The sequence below is a fragment of the Cyanistes caeruleus genome, chromosome 4 (genome assembly GCF_971803275.1).
Source record: "Cyanistes caeruleus chromosome 4, bCyaCae1.hap1.1, whole genome shotgun sequence".
In the NCBI taxonomy this organism is placed as follows: Eukaryota; Metazoa; Chordata; class Aves; order Passeriformes; family Paridae; genus Cyanistes; species Cyanistes caeruleus.
Window position 1 is genome coordinate 26,312 of NC_141704.1, and position 17,141 is coordinate 43,452.

A 17,141-nucleotide genomic window follows, 5' to 3' on the forward strand; every position below is an offset into this window, starting at 1 on the left:
ATCATCCCCAGTTGTATAGCTCCCACCCCTGAGTACTGCATGTGGGGGAGAGTTGCTTGCGAGTGGGAAGAGAAGGAGACTGGGCTGGTGCATGTGTACTCAGTTAATTTTAATTAGTTAATTAATTTAGTTAGTTGATCAGTTTTCCATTGTTTTGTCCTACCTGGGTGAGGCACAGCTGTGACTGCTGCATCCCTGGAGAAATGCTTGCCATGGACCAGCTCTGAGAAAGGCCTATCAGCTGTGCCCCTTCCACGAATGAGTCTGACAGTGCTTGGGGCAGAAGATCCCACAGCCACAGGGTCCAAGCAGCTACCTCCTGCAGCATGTGCCTCCTCACAGGGCACTGAGCTCAGTCCGTGGGCACTGGGATATTAGGCAAAGCCATTTCCAAGCAAAGGAGATGTGCTGATCTCTGCTTCTCAGTAGACAGGCTGCAATTCCCACTCCACAATGGTATGTGGAGAAGGAGAATTAACTTGCATTTTCTCTGGTTCACCACTAGCAATTTCATTCCCCCTTTTGGGCTCCTGCTTCCACTCCCATTGCCTGTTCCTGAAAAACTCATTTTCAGACGCTCATTAGGATGGTGTGTCATTGGAGTGTCCTGCCTGATCCTCAGCACACTGTGTGCTCAGTTGTCCTACTGCCTTTAGAAGTGCCCCCAGAGAGGGTTTCTGCTATGCTCCCAGCCTTGCAACACATTTTGGAGAAAACCTGTGAGCTGAAGGGCAGATTGGCAGGCAGATTCAGATTGTTTTTCTTTTCTAGCTGGACATAGAGAAATAGGAAATCTTTAGAGACCTTGAAAAGGAAAAGTACTTCCCTCTGAATTGCTAAACCGATGGCATGGCTAAGAATAGCCTCTGAAGGGAGAGGGAAGATGAATGACATGAGGCATTCAGCACCTTTTCTTACTGTGCACTAGTTGTGAAATTTAAAAAGTGAAGTATCAAGGCACGTGCAGGCGAAGGGGAATGGCCAGTCACGCTGTGGACGTTTGGAGGAGTGTGTTATTATGTAAAGCAAATTGCGGAAAGGTTAGCAAATACCGCTGCTTCCCTCGGGAGCTCTTCTCTTGCCAAAGCCATTAGTGCACTGGCAGGATAACAGATCCTCTCTGCTAATTCTCTAGGTCATAAGCAAATTGAGACAGAAAAGCTGATCTGCTATCAATCTACATTAGGCACAGGAGTCCAGCTCACCTGTCCAGCAGCCACTGGTTTACAGAAAGTCTAAGGCTGGAATATCAAATTATAATTAAACTGATCCCATTTTGCTCACTGCTCAGGCAGGCTGGGCATAGAGCTCTGGGACAGGCCTGTACAATTCTTGCTGTCCCCAGGTGAGAGCACAGCACAGGGAGGGCAATTCCTCAGACAGTGCCCCGGGACTTCCACCGTGCTGCTTCATCCTTTCAGGGAAATCCACAGCCATGGTGTTGCAGCTATGCTCCATGTCCAGGGGCTCTGGGGTTGCGGCCCCACAGGGAGGGCTCGGATTCAGGCAGTTTGTGCTTACCTCAGAGTCTTGATGCCAGCTCACAGTTGTGCAGCTTGCAATTTGGAAAGGGACAGATCAGGGAAATGTTGCATATGGGATGTGGGAAACTCCTTCCCTAGAGAGGAAGGGGTGAGTGAGGGCAGGAGGAGGCAGAGTTTTTTCTAGAAACAACCCAAGTATCTCCCAGCATGGGCAGAAAGAGTTTTCGATAACCTCAATATAAACTGCTTAGTGCGATTAAAACAACCCGCTCTCATGGAAGGGAAAGCATTCCTCCCAGGGAGGATTAAGCCCAGGTCCGGAGCCCCTCCCTCCATGGACACACCAGTCTGTGGATGAGTACCCTGGGCATGGCAGGTGCTGGGACAGTGGTCTTCTCTGCCATGCGTGCAGAGAGGTTTAGCCTGGATATTAGGTAAAGGGTATTCCCACAGCAGGTGGTTGAGCACTTGAACAGGGTCCCCAGGGAATGGTCATGGCCCCAAGGCTGCTAGAGCTCAAGAAGCATCTGGACAACGCTCTCAGGCGCAGGGTGGATTTTGGTGTTCTGTGCAGGGCCAGGAGTTGATCCATGCAGATCCCTTCCAGCTCAGAATATTCTGTGCTTCTTCCATGATTTCAAACACAAGTGGTGCCTGCAAAACCTCCAGAGTCACATTTGCAGTGAACAAAGACACCCACCTGCACATCATTTCAAATCCTGCCTTTGATCTCAGGTTCCGGTAACAACCTTCTCCCCATCCGATTACTTGTCTTACAATTGACATAGAAATATTAAATTCCTAAGAACTAAAGCCCTTTCAAAGTATAACCTACTTTTAAAGTAGACAAGATTTATCGTGGAAGCATTTGCTTTCTAGTCCTTGACATTATCAAAGTCACTGATGCCTCATCAGCAGCTCCATAAATGAGGCCTCCAAACACAATGTCTAGTTGCCTTTTGCTGAGCACTGTTTGCTGGCTGAGCTCTGATGATGGCAGTCTGGCACAAGTCCAGATTTTTGTTGGTGTTGCATTTGGTCAGGGTGTGATTTCAGCAGAGGAACCCCAGCAAAGGCATTTGCCATTGCAGGGAAAGGAAGTCAAACAGCCATCGTGGAAGTGCTCCATCCCTGGAAGTGTTCAAGGCCAGGGCGAAGCAACCTGGTCTAGTGAAAGTGTCCCTGCTCATGGCAAGGGTGGAATGAGATGAGCTTTAAAGTCACTTCCAACTCAAACCATTCTGTGATTCCATGATCCTTCAGAAGCAGCAACAGCAGGACACAACTGAGCATAGAACAATTTGGTAAATGCTACTGTAGCAGGAGTCTTGACCTACAGATATCACTACAAAGTGACTATCCCAGAGGAGGACTTCCCTGTAAGGGTCACACCACTGCCTCACAGCCACATCCAGCCCCTTCTGCCTCCCTGGTGGCACTAGAGCTGGTCCTGGCTGAGCCCCTCTGACTGTGTGGCAGGTGGTGGCCCTGTCACCATCCCCTATGACTCTATAACCATGTGACCATGGTGTGCCGTTGGCATCCTTCTGCTGCCACACACTTCCAGGCGCAATCAAGTCTGTCCTGCACCCCTCTGACCATTGCTGAGTAGCAGAGGCAGCCGCTGGCAATGTGGGCTCACTGCTGCTAGCCACAGCATCCAGAAAACAGCTCAAATTAAAACTGGGAAACCTTTGCAATGGAGCAAGCACCAGGCTTCTGGTGGCGGCAGCAGCAGCAGCAGCGGCAGCAATGGTGCCCCTGGTCCACACCTCTGCCTGGTCCCAGCGCTCATCATAAATTGCTGCACTAACCTACATGGAGAGGCATTAACTTTCTCTCCTAAAACAAGGTGCAATTAGTTGGGCTTAAAAGAACACCAAGCGGTGCTAATTACTCTCTAAAAGATGAATAGATTTAAGCCAGAGAAGCAGAAAATTACCTTTGTGGGAGATCTGTTGCAGAGTTTAACTGAACAAGGATGGTAGCTGGATTGACAATGAAGAATTTGTCTTTTAACACCAGTTCACAAGCACCTTGACTATCGCCTTTTTTTTGCTCCTGGAAATCACCTAGAGTTTTAATTAATAATTAAATAATAAATAATAACGAGCTAATAAATAATTAATCAATATTTACTTAATAATTAATAAATAATATTTAATTAATATTTAATTAATAATAAATAAATAAAATTAATAAATATTCGCTAATGAATAAATAATAAATATTTAATTAAATAATTAATGATAAGTAATATTTAATTAGTATTTAATAGTATTAAATTATAATTAGTTAATAATAAAAATCTAATAAATAATAAATATTTAATTAAATAATGATTAACAAATAGTATTTAATAATAGTAGATAATATTTAATCATTATTTATTAATACTTAGTTAAACTAATACATATAAAGATAACAATATATCTTGTTAAAAGTAATTATAATTAATAATAATTTTATTATTTTAATAAAATGAGCAACACAAAGCAATGTAATAAAGAAAATCGTTATTATTTTAAACAAAATCAAACCAAAATAATAAAAATGAAAAAAACCCAGCTTTATTCCCGATATTTTAAACATTATCTTCAATCCAGAAACTACAAAACAGCTCCTCTCTGTCCTGCAGAAACAACAGCTCGTCTCCCTGTGCCACTCCAGACCCTGCACCCACCCTAGGGCCTATAAGCCCACCCCAGAGTCAATGTCCCAGCCCCACAGTGAATTCAGCAGCAGCCCTACAGTGGCTATCAAAGACGCAGACAAAATCCCAGCACTGCCAGCGTTTCAGCTCCCATGTTACGGTCCCATTATTTTGCCTCTACCCATCTTGTTCTATTTCCAGTCACAGGACCCAGCCCCAACATCCATATCACAGGCCTACAGTGATTCCAGCACACAGATCCTACAGTGGCAATTGCATTATCAGTCCCTATCCCAGCCCCACAGTGAATTCAGCAGCAGCCCTACAGTGGCTATCAAAGACGCAGGCAAAATCCCTAACCCTAACGCATTTCAGCTCCCATGTTACAGTCCCATTTTTTTGGCCCTACCCATCTTGTTCTATTTCCAATCACAGGACCCAGCCCCAACATCCATATCACAGGCCTAGAGAGATTCCAGCACACAGATCCTACAGTGGCAATCGCATTATCAGTCCCTATCCCAGCCCCACAGTGAATTCAGCTCTAGCCCTGGAGAGCCCTTCCCATCCCCAGTGATTTCAGCTCTTGGCCCACAAGCTTTATTTCACTGCAAGCTCTCTTCTTCCAGCTCCACATCCGCTTCTTTTTCCCCCTCTTTGGTAGGTGAAGCTGCTCCAGTTTGAGATAAAGGGTCTTTTTTCTTGGTTCCAGCTCTGAGGTTTCACCTCCAGGCTGAGAAATGCCACTCCCACCCCATCCCAACCCCAAAGCAATCTTTACTGTATTTACAGCCTGCCCCATTGTGTACCATTCTATGCTTGCTTCCCACATGTACAGTCAGTATCCCCTCAGAACAGTGTTTGCAGCAGTCCCCATACCAGCCCCAGTGATTTCAGTTTCAGTCCCACAAGCTTTATTTGACTGCCAGCTCTTGTGCTGCGCTTCTGCCTCCTCATCTTCCCAGCAGTGCCACATCATGCTGCTTTCTGGCTCTCCAGGCAGGATCTCTGTTTTAGCTCTAGCTCTCTGTGGTTTGAGTTTAGCTCTTGAACCCACATTCCAGCCCAAACCTGACCATCCTTACTGGAGGAACAGCTCTGCAAGGCCCTATCCCAGCCCATACTCTGACTTCAGCTCCAGCCACGCAGTTTGCATCCCAGCTCCATATTCCTTATCCCAGCCCCACAACAGTTTTATTCTAAACCCTACCATGTTTCTGTCTGCTCCAGCTCTGCTTCCTCAGTTCCAGCTCCTCAGCTTCCCACTACTGGTGGCTGAAAGCTGCTCCTGCTTCTCACTGCAGCCCGGGGCTGTTGATAAGGCCACAAATCAGTTATTATTATCACTCCAATGTCTCTAGATACTGTCCTACCCACCCTAATGGGAGCCCAACTTTGGGGCCACTTGAGGCCTCAAGCCCAACAGGTACCTTCCCCTTCCCCCTGGGTCTCAGCCCAGCACTTGCCCAAAGGCCCCCCCCAGGCAGAACCAGGGGCTGGGAATAGCCATTGGGCCCCTGCTCCCCCATCCCAAAAGGTGCCCTTGGGCCCTCCCAGCCCCCAGACCCTCAGACTCTCCTTGGTACCAGCAGACAGGGGCTGCTAATCCCCCAGGCACCTCCTGCAGGCCCTGAGCTGCAGCTCCATCCCCTTCCCCCATGACATTTATCCAGCTCCAGCCTCAGTATTTCCATTGCCCCACATTGGTTTATGCATGATTCCAGTGCCAAGGTCTTTATTCCACACCCTGGGGCTTTATGTCTCCACTGGTCCCACAATGGGTGTTTCAGCCCCAGCCCCACAATCTCTACTGAATTAACATCAGCTATCCAGCAAAAAAGCCCCTAAAGTAATTAATTTTAATAATTAATTAATTAATAATATTTAATTAATAATTAAATCATAAATAATAATGAACTCATAAATAATCAATATTTTATTAATTAATAATTTATATTTATTTAAGATTTAATTAATAATAAATAAATAAAATTAATAAATATTCGCTAACGAATAAATAATAAATATTTTATTAAGTAATTATTAATAAATATTTAATTAATATTTAATAGTATTAGATAATTAGTAAATAACAAACTAATAAATAATTAATATTTAATTAATGATTAACAAATAGTATTTAATAATAGTAGATAATATTTAATCATTATTTATTAATACTTAGTTAAACTAATACATATAAGGATAACAATATATCTTGTTAAAAGTAATTATAATTAATAATAATTTTATTATTTTAATAAAACGAGCAAAACAAAGCAACGTAATAAAGAAAATCATTATTATTTTAAATAAAATCAAACTAAAATAATAAAAACGGAAAAAACCCAGCTTTATTCTCGATATTTTAAACATTATCTTCAATCCAGAAACTACAAAACAGCTCCTCTCTGTCCCGCAGAAGCAGCAGCTCGTCTCCCTGTGCCACTCCAGACCCCGCACCCGCCTCCGGCCGCCCGAAAAGCCCAGGACGTGGCAGAAAGAATTGGCCACGACCGGCCCCGCCGCCCTAGGACACCGCCAGCCCCCAGATGCTGGCCCCAGCAGACGCGGGCATGGCGCCCGACCTCAACGGCGCTCCCCAGTTCAGTGAGCGCAGGGCTCCCGTCCTGGCGCACCGGCGCTCCCTGGATCGCTCACGCCACCGCTCGCCGCCGCCTCGCCGCCGCCTCTCCGCCGCTGCCCGCCGCCGCCCCTCCACCGCTCGCCTCCGAACTAAAGCCCGCACCCCTCCAGCTCACGCTATTTATAGCCCACGGCCGGCCAGCCCAGCCAATCACAGCCCGAGGCAGCGCCGGGCCCGCCAATCCCAGCCCGCCCGTTCCCGCCGCGCTCGCCTCCGCGACCCCCCGCTGTCCCCTCAGGCCCCGCTCCCGCGATCCCGCCCGCTCCCCCCCTTCTCCCCGTTTCTTTGGGCGAAGTTACAGCCGGGACCTGAACGGGGAGCCCCCGCCCACCCTTCCCGGGACCCAGCAGCACCTCTCGGGGCTGCGGCAGCTCGGCTCCGCCGGCTCCCAAAGCGACAGCGGCCGGAGCGGCACCCCAGCAAAATGGGGGAGCGGGAACGGGCCACAACTGAGCGGGCTGAGCTTGGCGGGACCGCGCCTGGATTCAAAGGGCGGCTGTGATTGGCCACCTAGAACCCTGACCTAGAACCCTGACCTAGAACCCTGACCTAGAACCCTGACCTAGAACCATAACCTAGAACCCTGACCTAGAACCATAACCTAGAACCCTGACCTAGAACCCTGACCTAGAACCCTGACCTAGAACCATAACCTAGAACCCTGACCTAGAACCAATCCACCGGGATTGGCGGAAGCTTTGAGGCTGCGGCCCATGGGAGCGCGAGGTGCTCAGTTGGGCGGAGCCAGGGGTGCTCGCAGGGTCCGCGGTCGCCCTGGGCCCCGCTCGCCAGACTCCCGTCCCCTTCTCCGGCCCTCTCTATTGCCCTGGTCCCGCCTAAAAGGCCCCCGCAGAGCCTCTATCGGAGCGCCCCAGCGGCACTCGGGGCAGGGGGCGGGGAGGGGCGTAGCCACCAGCTCGCCCGGGTGTGGTGCCAGCTCGCAAAGCTGCGATGGCAGCGCGGAGCAGGGAGCGGCGGTGGGGAGGGCGTGCACAGCTCGCTGCGGGCTCTGAGCGCCTCTTCCCTCGCAGCGTTCCTCTTCTGCGGGGACTTGGACTGCCCGATTAGGTGCTGGCCGAGGTAAACACCTTAGCAAAATACCTAAGTGCCCGCCCCTCTCCTGCTGCGGGTCCGCTGCTCACCGTCCTTCTTCCCGCAGTCCGTCCGTGAAGCTGAAACTGATCTGCCGCCTACCGCTGCTGCTATTCTTAGCCGCCGGCCTGCACGGCCGCCGCTCCTTTTAGCGCAGTGTCCCTGCTCCCAGCCGTGTCACTTTACACACTTAACGCTATTTCACCCCTCCCTGCTATTTACAGACACCGCCCCGCTCACTCCCTCCCCAGGCTCGGCAGCCGCGGAACTGCCGTAGCTCCCGCTGCCGCCTCCCCCCCGTCACCCAGCGGAGCGGGGCAGGGCCCCGGTCGGGGCACAGTGGCAGTACCGCTCTCTGCCCACAAGACCTCAACATAACATAACTGACTCAAAGGCAGCTCACACAAGAAGGGAAAGAGGAAAGAAAAAAACATCTGCGAAGCTCAAAAGCAGAAACTCTGTATCCGTGTGCACTAACATTCATGATTCTTTACATTTCCATTTTTTCTTTACATTTGACTTCATCCCCAGCAGTTGTCTAAGAAATAATGTTATTAAATCTTTGTTTCTCTTGGTACACCGTGAGAACTTGGTGTTGCTCTGAATGTATGGCTTTGGCTATGCTTGTGGACATGTAAAGTCAGTACTTGGAGTCTTCTGGACACATAATGGGCAAAGTGTGTCGGAGTGGATAAATTGCTGTTCTGTACATCTGTAGTGGTGCTGAGTTTTCCTTTGGTTAAGGAGACCTTAACCACGTTCACTGTGGGGAAAGCTGATGGACTCCTGACTGCAGGGCTGGGGTGATGATGCTGCCTTCTGCATGCCTTTCCTTTGTGGACACAAACCAGTGGAAAAGCAAGGCCCTGAAGCAACCAGGATCCTCCTGAGAGGGCCACTCCGTTCCAGCAGCAGTGCTGAACACACTCCCCCTCCTCTCCCAGTCCTGGCCAGCGCTACAGCATGCAGGGGGAGCTGCCTGGGGAAAATGGAATCTTGGCCCTGCTCCACCAGGTACCAACCTCTTCCTCTGCTAGACAATGTGCCTTCACACAAAAGACAAGTCCCCAAAGGATGGGCCTTGCAGGCTCTTGCCTTGGAGTGGGAGCAGCTCCACCCTGCTTTTATTCTGCTGACTGTGTGAGTGTGCTGCCTCTCCCTGATGAATTAATCTTGATCTGTGGTGTCATAAAATACGCTCTTCTGATTTTATTATATTCATCTAAGGTTGTATTTCTTCTTAGCTTTAGATTTCTCGTTAACATGAGATGAAAGTGGAAATATCTGCTCTGTGTTTTCAAGATGCAGACGGTCCCTGTACAGCTCAGTTTGGGTGTGTGGTTTGCCTCATATTCTCACAAAAACATGTTGAAAGGGCAGGAATAGTGAATGAGTTATAATAAGCAAACTACTCCCTGCTGTGAGAGTAAATTAAAAACTTGCAGTATCTTTGTCTAAATTGCAAACTAACCAGCGAATCTTGTACTTTGGAGACTTGAATTAAGGGCTTTAGTCCTCCTGTTATTTAAAATCTGATGATGATTCTGATTTCTCTGCTTTTTCCATGTCTGTGAGGGACCAATAAGGCTACAGAGTCACAGACTGAGAAGTATCTGTAATGATTTAAATGACCTAAACCTAAGGAGAGAGTACTGAAGTGTTCAAAAGAGAACCCAAACCTTTCCAGCTGATGAGCTCTGAGGAAATATTAGCTGATCGTTCCATTGTGGCTCATTTATTTAAATCAGATCCTGGTGTCTTCTGTAGTGTGGCCAGCACTTGTCAGCAGCCATTTAGTGTGATATATTGGTGGCAAACTTCTTGTCAGGATGTTGGTTGATAGCAGCAGTAAAAACTGCTGAACGCAGCAAAGAGATTTAAACATGCTCAAGTGTTTTTTAAAATGCTTGTCAGGTACCTTTCTGTGGCTGTGTCACACCTAATGGGCTGTAAAGATGTCACTATAAATCAGTGCTGAAAATGGGACTGGGTACTAAATGCAGGGGTATAAGGAAGGGCAGAGAGAAGAGATCCTTGGGAGGCATTTTGGAAAACTGCTGTGAGGCCAGGAGGCCTTCGGTTCATCCCCAGTGATGCCACGGTTGGCTTAGTCCTGCCCAGCAGCGACAATCCAAGTGTTACATGGACAGTTTTTCTCCCAGCTTCTCTGCCCCAGGAGGCCTACTCCCAACAGGAGGAGATGAAAAGAAGCCTGGACTTCTTTTTGAGAAGGAAATTTTAGGAGGCTCTGTGCCAGCTAAATTCCTGGCTCAGCTGACGGTTCACGGGGCAGCCTGACTTGGATCAGAACCAGCCAAAACTGAGTCCTCATGCCTAAATATGTCCTGCTTCCTGTAGTTTATCCCTGCCTTGCTCTTTCTGCTGCACATTTCCTCCCTGTTGTTCATTTTCCAGGGACAAGAATTAGTTCCTTCAGCCAGGCAGACTTGGCCTCTGGCAGCATCCAGTACATCCACACCAGTGAGGAGGAAAAGCACACGGATGCCTTCACCTTTTCTGTGTCTGATGGGACAAACGAGGTCAGTCCCAGCCTGACTTTTGCCTGAGTGGGCAGATGTGGCTGTTCCTCGTTCTCCTGCTGTGGGATTTCCCACATCGCTCAGGTCAGGGAGGGAGGAAGGCCTGTGCAGGGAACAGGGAGCCACCTGCCCTGTGGGCTCACCAAGAGCTGAGTGCCTGGTTTTCAGCTGCTTGCCAACTGTTCCTGGAGCTCAGCTTTGATCCAGTGCACTGACAGCGTAGTGACGACAGCTAGCCCCTGGAGAAATGCCTTTTTCCTGCTTTCTGAAAGAGAAGAAGTCTAGCTGCACATAGAGGGAGAGGGGAAAAACTGAGTGAGAGAGGGAGGGAAAGTGGATGTCCATAAATATCACAGAAAGAGGGAGAATTAATGAGTGGAGAGGGATAAAGAAGTGATCTGGGCTTAGCAGCTCAGACAAGGCTGAAATGAAGAGACCCAAACTGGGGATCGCTGTGCTCTTGCGGTGAAGTCACACTCTTGGAAGGCTGAATTCGGCAAGGGAAGCTTTTCTGCCTGTCCCAGGTGAGCCAGACATTTGACATCACCATAAACCCCGTGGATGACTCCTTGCCCATTGTGCAAATCTTTGGGATGACAGTTCAGGAAGGGGTGAGAAAAACCATCACGGAGTTTGAGCTCAAAGCGACAGATGCTGACACAGAGGTAAGGCAGGACCACCCCCAGCCTCCTTGCTCCCCTCTTGTGCTGCACATCTGGGCTTGTGTTTAAAGACTTAACGCTGAATTTATGCTCAGCATGGATGGAAATGGCACTTCCTCTTCTTCCTGGGTCTGGCCAGAGGCTGAGCTGTCTAACACTGGCTCTATCTCACTGCTGTTTCCCCTGCAGCAAGAGATCTGGCTGCCTGAGCCAAAATCCTGCCCCAAAGGTTTTTGCCCTGACAGAAGTGGCAAGGGACACACTGCCCGGAATGGCGGCAGGACTGGGGGCTGCTCTTGTGTTCGTGGAGCAGGCACAGGGGTGGGTGGGAGCTGTCTCAGACCAGCTGAAGCAGGAATTCGGTGGGATGTGCCTTGTTTTATAGGGAGACACCTACAAAACAAAATCCCTTGGGAGAGGGACAAGGACAGGGCGGGGCTCAGGGGGAACCAGGAATGTTCTGTGCTAACCCTTGTGTTGGGAACACCAACGCAGGGGAGCTGCCCGGCCAGAATCCCTGTCCGGGCCTCCTGAGCTGGAAGGGCAGTGTCCTGAGGTCGTGTCCCCAGCTTTGCCCCTCCATGTCTGGGCACAGGTGGAGTCCCTGATGTTCGGGGCGGTGCAGCCGCCCCGGCACGGGCTGATGGAGCGCAGCGGCTGCGGGCAGCGTCCTCTGCAGGCCACCACCTTCACCATGGATGACATCACATCTACCAGAAGCGCGGCAGCTGCAGGCACCGCGGCGGCAGCGCGCTCAGGGACCGCTTCACCCTCACCGTCTCCGACGGCACCAGCCCCCTCTTCGTGGTGCAGGAGGGAGGGAAGAAGGTCAGGGAGGAGAAGGGATGGGAGGGGGCCTTGGGAGCTCACAGGGAGCTGCCTCCTCTCGGGGCAGGGGGGACTGAGATGCTGACTGAATGTTCTCAGTCACGTCTTTGCTTCTTCCCCTCCCTGCAAACTCTGCCCTTGCTGCCAGCAGAGCCGAAGGGAGCCGAGCTGGTGACGTGATGGCTGAGGCTCTGACTCGCACAGTAACCCCCGTGTCTCTGAACTGTTGTCAGGTGTGGCCCACATCATGTTTAAGGTGGAGATCATGTCCAACGAAGACCGGGAGTGGCACGAGTCCTTTTCTCTGGTGCTGGGCCCAGATGATCCTGTGGAAGCAGGACCTAGGGACCTGCTGATTCAAGGCTGAAGTGAACCTTTAAGAAATGAGGAACGGGTTGAGTATGGAATTATCAGAGCGCAGCACAACTCGCTGCCTGTTGGGGAGGGTGAAACAGGGAAACCTTATGAATGTGATTGTTTGGCAGAACATTCTGAAAAAAGAAGGCTAGAATCGAAGTAGAAATGAAAGCCTGCTTTGAGTCATAAGATACAGAGTACTGGTTACTATATGACCAGAGAACAATAGCCTAGCCAGCTAAAGGAAAATCCCTGCTGATAAAACAATGCCCTTCTGCTGACAGAAAGCCCAAAGGCCAAGAAGCAAGGAAAGAACTTGTAAAGCTCGTAGAGCCTCAAATGCAACACTGTATGTAAAGTCTTTAGTGGGTGTATCTCATAGTGATTGGATACTGGGAATTAGAATATTCACTGTAGAAAAAGATACATTGGATTGTGACAAGAACTTTGCTCTCTTAGCTTTTCACTCTTAAACCTCTCTCTCTTAACCTCTCTCGTACCTCTTAACCTCTCTCGTACCTCTTGGCTCTTCTCTCTTACCCCTTTACTCCTCTCTCAGCTCCCCTCTCCCCCTCTCTTACCTCTTCCACTCTTTCCCTCTTGGTTTTTCCCCTCTTACCCCTCTCTTGTCTCCCCCCTCTCCTAAGCCTCCCTGGTTTCCCCCGCTCTCCCTCTGTTGCTCTTACTCCCTCCCTCCCCTTTTCCAACCTCTCCTCCCCTGCTCTCCCCCCTCCCCTGGACCATGTGGGTGCCGAGGCTGGTGGTGGACACAGGTCTCCCCTCTCTTTACCCTTATAATAAATTGCTTATACCTGAACAGCTTGACCCTGGAGAAGTCTCTCACCGCAAGCGAGCATTTTACACAGCAATATCTAAGCAATGATTTCTAAACATTTATCCAAGCTTAAACAGCTTATTCCTAATTATCACCACCTTTATAACCAGCGCTCACCTGCCCCTGCAATACACAGGCACAGGGTGGGCACTGCAGTTATTTACACAACAGAACAAGTAACATACCAAATTAAACACCCAGCACTGTACCTCACTTTTGGAAACAAAACCTGGGCACACACTTTAGTGTGCAAAACCCCTGTAAGAATAAAACCTGCTCTAAATATCTTAGGCATCAAGACACAGACACGCCTATGAAATTCAGTGCAGCAGTTACAAAAAAAGGAATTATTTCCTTAACTTGTGAATAATCACCTCTAAGATTCTGTGATGCAGTTGCCACTGCACACAGCCACAAGCGGCCTTTTTATTAACAGGCAAAATAACAAAGGCAATCCCAATTTCTCCCTTCTTGTCTGCAAAGAAACAGAGAAGGGAGAGATGCTTCTCAGAGGAGCATGGTAAAAAGACACATGGTGTAGAATATGGAACAGCTGATGGTTCAGCATCTCTTCTACTGCAAGATCCAGGGGATAGCTGATGATACCTTGGAGGCAGGAGTCACAAAAGCTGCCGGAGAGGGAATAGAAAGGAGCTCAATGCTATCTGCTCTTACGTTTTAGCACTGTGACCTTTACCTTAACTTACAGTTAAGTGTTTCTGACAGTGTAAAATCCCTTTTGTTTTGATTTTAACAGAGTACAAGAATTCAGTGATGAAGTAACAGTGGCATACAGCCTTTAATTTCCCCTGGTCCTCTCACCCAGCAATGAGGTCTCACAACAACAGTACAACAATAAATAGTTATAGAAGGTAACTCACTGTGCTGAAGAGTTCTTCAGAAGGATGGGAGCCACAATTGAGGCAGATCCTTGGACAGACAAGCCAGAGGTGTTTAGGCCTTGTGTTTCCTCGTTACCCCAGAACCAGCCCCTAAAGGGGAACACAAAGTTCACAGGCTTGTATTTGGAATTAACACCATATAAAGAACAAAACATCCTAAAAAAGCTACATATCATAGAAATAAACCAGCTACCTTCTTTATGCCGCTTTTCTGTGGAGCCACAACTTCACAGAAGTAGATCTTGTTCTATCAATACAATGTTTTATTATTGATGGGCTTGTTGAAATCAGAGTGAACTCCAAGCACCCAGATATTCACAGCAGGCAAACATCTCTCTGAATACAACTGAAAAGGCCAGAAGGGCTGCTCCATGTTACCTCTGATAGCCACGTTTGTCTCTAGAGTACATCAGATGATCAATGCACGGCCTTGAATCTATTTTTTTCCCCCCGTGTTCCTCCTTTCCATCCTTCTGCATAGCCTTGTAGCAGATAAATCTGTTCAATAAAGGGCCCAGCTGACTGTGAGCAGAAGGCAAAGCAGAGGATTTGTCAGCATGAAAACCCACACTGCAAAGATGAACGAGCATCAGGGGCAGTTAAAAATCTGCTAGAAATTAGTGCTAATGTCACACTACCCTCTCTTCCCTGTTTTCCATATCCAAAAGGAAAGGAAGTTGTGTGTGAGCCAGAAAAGCTAAAAGGGTTGGGCAATGTGCTCACCTGCCATCCCACACAGCTCGGTGTGACTTAATGCACCAAACACAAGGGAATCGTAGACAGCTAGGCAATAGACACCACGAAGCACACAGGTTTTCAGTGCTGTCAGCAGCTGCAAGGGGAGGATTGCCTCCGAGAAACATACCAAAACAATGAAAATGAAAAAAAACCAAATTAACATCTATTTCCACCACACATGTTTAAATTTATATACTATATCCATTTATATATGACAAGCAATATATAAAGTATCAAAATATATTATTTTCACATGTATACATATGTTATTATATATTAAATATATTATATACATTTTAATGATATATATTTATTATATATATAATACATATATTAAATAAATATATATAATATATATTAAATATAAATCTGTTTGTATATATTGGCATTACTTATATATCTTTACTTTTCTGGTTGCACATATGTCTATATCTTTATATATTTAATATACATTTCTATGTTTTTATTTTTGTAGTATTTATTTAAAAGCCCCAAAGCTAACCTAATAAAAACCAAACAGTCCCTTTATATTAAACGGTATTTAAAAATATTTTAATATATAATTTTTATCATATTTATATACCTTGTTGATATACATAACACATAACATATCCTAAAATATATCATATTACCATCTCTATGTACAGAAATCATATTATAGATTATAAATCAATATATATGTATATATTTCTATTACTTATTTTTACGCCTACATATATATGTCTATATATATATATTTCTCTATACCTTTATATATTCATTCTTTAAATATTTTATTTATTTGTATTTTTCTTATTTATTTAAAAGCCCTGCCTCTAACTAAATAAAAACCAAGCAGCCCCTTTATCTTCAATATTTTTTAATATCTATTTTGATCATCTTTATACTTACAGGTATATACTCAGTTGATAACCTGCCCCCGCCCCACCCGCCGCTCTCACTGTTCCGGCACACAGAGCAGCCACCTCCTCGGGCTGCTTCGGTCCCAGGGCCGGGGAGCGACCGATCGGTCCCGATGCCATTGGGGTTTCCGCCATTTCCCCGGGCCGTGGGGGAGAGAACGGAGCGAGAGGAGCGGCAGCAACGTACGGGTCATCGCGAGTGCTGTAAGCCCCAGAACACGGCCACGGCAAGGACCCCGGCAGAGAGATGCGTCTTTACCGCTGCTTGTCGGCGCCCGACCGGCTCGCGCCTGGCCCGGGCGCCGCCGAGCGCACAGCCCGTGTCCGCACGGCCGGAAAAGCCACGGAAAATTGCACCGGAGTGGCGTCGGCGCCGGGGTGTTTGTCAGGCAGTCGAAAGCATGCACCCACTGCCCGGGGGTCCTTCCATTTTCCCGCCTTTTTGGCCGCCATCCTTGGAAGGTCAAGCCAGCCACGACCAGGCAGCCATCTTGTGCGTGTCATGACATCACTTCTGCTCTTCCTCGCCACCATCTTTGTTGTGGCTAAAGCCACTTCCGGCTGAGTGGCCATCTTTGTTATGGCACAATTAAGGCGCCCGCTGCTCTCAGCACGTCTGTCTAACTTACTTGCCTGAACGAAAAACCTGCCGACGCCGCCCGACTCCGAGCACTCCGCCCAATTTTCCGCCGCCTTTCCCGGGGCGAGGATGATGGCAGCGGGGCTCAGTGGCTCTGTAGCTGGGTGGCGGCCCCGCCTGCAGCGGCAGGCATTGGAGTCAACGCCTCTGCCAAGGTCCTCCCGGCCGGCTCCTGCAGGGGGGGTCCCGACGCGGCTCGGCTCGGTTCGGCTCTTTCCGGCCCGCTTCGGCTCGGCTCGGGCCCGCACACTTCGGCTGGGCTCGGCCCCGCCAGGCCCCACCTGGCTAGGAGCACAGCTGCAGTACCGCTCTGTGCCCACAAGGCAGCAGCACTGACGCAGAGCTCAGCCCGGGGTGGGCGGGGGGCGCCCCTGCACGTGCAGAGAAGCGAGGCAAGAAACCACGTGTGCAACCCCCTTCCAAAAACTCCTCTCCAAGGAACTCCCCAAAAAACTCCCCCATCGAAACTTAGCAAGCCCTGCCTCTAACCAAATAAAAAACAAAATACCCCTTCATTTAATTGTATTTAATATTTATTTCTATCATATTGATCTATATCTATACACATAGATATAATGCATAATCAATATAAAAATATATTCACGTCTATCCATATATTTTTCATATTGAATATTAATCTACTTGTCTAGTTTTAGATTACTTGTATTTATTTGTTTTTATTTCAATATATATAGCTCCCTATATTTATAACTTTATTATAGATGTGTATATTTTCATTTCTATATTAATCATTTAAAAGCCCTGCATCTCAGCCTCTAACCAAATAAAAAACAATTAAACCCTTGTTTTAAATGTTTTTAATACCTATTTCTATAATATTGATCTTCTATATTTATACAC

General features: G+C 47.9%; 1 long non-coding RNA gene across 2 annotated transcripts; it reads right to left on the reverse strand.

Annotated features, from left to right (window-relative positions):
- Positions 1-94: 94 nt before the first annotated feature.
- Positions 95-3,551, reverse strand: LOC147653350 (uncharacterized). Of its 2 annotated transcripts, XR_015285986.1 has the most exons (3): positions 3,427-3,551; positions 1,522-1,618; positions 95-563 (listed from the first exon to the last, which is right to left on the reverse strand). It is a non-coding gene; the product is annotated as an uncharacterized LOC147653350 (long non-coding RNA). The 2 variants fall into 2 exon arrangements; XR_015285985.1 differs by lacking the exon at positions 3,427-3,551 and having other exon boundaries at positions 1,522-2,012.
- Between the last annotated feature and the right edge of the window lie 13,590 nt (positions 3,552-17,141).